Source organism: Triticum dicoccoides, chromosome 7B (assembly GCF_002162155.2).
Source record: "Triticum dicoccoides isolate Atlit2015 ecotype Zavitan chromosome 7B, WEW_v2.0, whole genome shotgun sequence".
NCBI classification, from domain to species: Eukaryota; Viridiplantae; Streptophyta; class Magnoliopsida; order Poales; family Poaceae; genus Triticum; species Triticum dicoccoides.
The window spans coordinates 132025435-132028623 of NC_041393.1; positions in this window are offsets into that span (position 1 = coordinate 132025435).

Sequence of the window (3189 nt, forward strand, 5' to 3'; positions counted from 1 at the left end):
GAAACGCCGCTCTCTACCCCGCGGCCCACCCAAAAGGAAGGCACAACCTGCACTATTGTAGCATCCCGCAGTGTTTCCGCGTCAAAATCCCCCACTCTCTTCTTCCATTCCCCGCCGCTCTCCGCAAAATTCCCTCTCTTTTATCCCACCCTCTCCTTCCTTCCACCGTCGACGCATGAAACTGGTGGAGAACCTGTCGGAGATGGAGCCGGCGGAGGTCCCGGAGGATCCTAGCATCACGCTCGCCGGGAAGATCAGCTCGGCGACGCAGCAAAATCGCCGTGACAAAGCGAAGTCCGCAAAGGAGGAGAAGCTCAAGAAGCAGTTGGCCGCTGGTGGTCCTGGTGGTGGCGATGGGCGTGGAGGTCTTGGTGGACGATGCAGCCATGGCGGATGCCTCCAGACGAGGGCAACCACAATACAGACGGCGCCGTGGCCGGAGCCTTACAAGCCTATGTACTAATACATGGCAAGCAGCTCGAAACCCCCGCCGGTATGGTGCCTTACATCGTCGACGTTAACGTGGCGCTGCTCTTCTCTGAGTAGTCTTCACCGCAGCTTGTCTGGGCGCGGACGGCGGCTGGGGAGCAGATTGGTGCCCGCATGCTATTCGCTACAATGCCTAGAGAGGGGAGGGGGCGGCGTACGACACGGACAAGCGGATGCTCGACATCATCCATGATGGAGGCGAGGGAGGATGAGGCGGCTATGAAGATGGGCAAGAGGAAGCCTCAGATCCCATCCAGTCCGGCAACTACCAGCAGCAGCAGTCCTACACCCAGTCTGACACGCAGCAGTTCTACACCTAGAGTGGCGATGGCACACAGCAACAACAACATTGGGCCGCCGAAGAGTAGTAGCCGTAGGGGGAGGAGGACGAGGAAGATGGCGACTACAATGATCTGGATGATACATTCGGTGAATCAAAGAAGAAGGGTAAAGGAGAAATCTTACACATGCGGGAGGACGAGCTATTGTGCGATGCATGGTTGGCCATCTGATCCATGGCACGGAGCAAAAGGGCACTACCTTTTGGAGTAACATTCACATATGATTCCATGAACACAAACATTTTCTCACCCTACTCCGATGCGGTCATCCGCAACCGTGAATGGAAGTCCCTCAACTATTGATGGTACACCATCCAAGAGGCCGTGTCCAAATATTGTGGGCACTTGAAGCATCTCATCGCATGGTGGCCTATTGGTGCACAAATCAGCTAGCAAGTAAGTTGATCACTAGCCGGATATGCTTTCGTTTTGCTGATCACCAGCCGGACATGTATTATTTTGTTGCTCACTAGACGAATATGTATTGTCGACATTGTTTCACTGTGTAGCCTACTCGTGCTTGTGTGGTGTACAAGAAGTTAGAGAAGAAGTCCTTCACCTAATGCATTGTAGGTTGAAGTTGAATGGGCAACCGAAGTGGAACATTTCCATTGCCAAGACCACCACCCAAGCCAACAGGGAAGAAACCGATGACCCTACCTACCCAATCCAAGAACCGCCGAAGAAGTTAAGAAATTTATGGGGGAAGAAGTGGGAGGAGGAGAGGGGGAAGCGAGAAGGTGCCGCGGCCAAGCTCACGGAGAAGTTCGAGGACATCTTGGCGAAGAAGAAGGAGGCATGCGTGAGGCGCTCGGATATTAAGGAGAAGAAGAAGGCGGAGAGGTTCAAACAGTTGATGGAGGTGACGAACAAGAAGCTTAAGCTGGAAGAGAGGAGGACCATGACCGAAGAGAGAATGGCGCTCTCAAGGAAAAGAGGGTGAAGATCGCTGCCAATGCAGAGGACGCCAAGATGTTAACCTTGAATGCCGTCTCTTTGGCTGCCGATGTAAGAATGATCGTGCAATCCGCCCACTACTAGATGTTGCAGCGGCATAAAGATGAGTCGGCGGCGGCGGACTATGAAGACACTGCAGAGGTGGACCCGGATCCGGAGGCCGAGGCTGCCTACGCGGCAGCGACGACACCACCTTGATCGGGGAGCTGACGACTAGGATTGCCAGTCCGACAGGGCAAAAATGCACGGATTGCCGAACTAATGTTTTTTTGGATTCGGGTATGTAAAAACTAAGTATGCTTGCCTCTTTTTTTTTTGTGATTGGGCATGGTGTCTGGTGCGATCAGGCATGGTGTCTGCTGTGTGGATCAGAGCACATTGAAATTTAAATTTATTGGCGGACATATACATGATAGTGTTGGGTGGATGCCTCCTCCATCTATGTCCGCAGACTGGTCCACCTATTCACGGGCGAATGCGGGAAATTTTTTATGGGTTGCTGTTGGAGATGCTCTAACACATGATCCGGTCACCCAACAGATTTGCATGCAGGTAGCTAACCAACTCCCTGCATGCACACACACACACACGGCCGTCTAACAGTACGCATGCACGCACAACTCCATCTCTTTGATGTGCAACTAACCTATCCATGCGCTAATACAAGATTCGGTTAGCACTCCACACTCTGCCGCTTGATCCGCATGCTCCGGCTGCAGGCACGACGCGGCTGCCTCCACAGATCGCCAACGGTCTCCGTACACGATGGACATGACCGCGAGCACGGACTCACGCGCCAACGGGACACACAGGCACATACGTGTTGCAGACTCGAAAACACGCACACCACAACGCGCGACACACACTCGTCATGAGCGAACACGACGTGTTTTATTTTCCTAACATTACCTATCATCGCTGGCACACCAATGACACCATACTCTCAGGATACATAGCTTGCACCTACACAACTTTACTCTTGCGTTAGCAACCCCGTGAGCTGCAACATTACCTCCTGACCACACGACGCAACTTCACACGATGAGAACGATGAGTGGAGATGAACTTTCAGGTTATCAAAGGCAAGGACTTCCGGTGATGAGCCATGCTTCCTCGATTGAGTACCAACATGAGAAACTGTGCATCAGTCTCAAAGACTACCCAAATAGTACCAAGTTCACTTGCAAGAATTGACCGCTTGCTCCATTTCGTGTAGCTCGACAAAGAGTGCTCCACCAGTATTTTCAGTTCGTCCAACCCTTGTCCAGCTCAAACCCAGATTCGGGGGATCCCCGAATCGTTTTTCTAGGGTTCGAGTGGAGCGGCGGCGGTGCACGGGCGATCCCATCTACCCGTGGCGCATCTACGGGTCTCTCGTACCGTGGTCTTCCTCGTTAGCCTT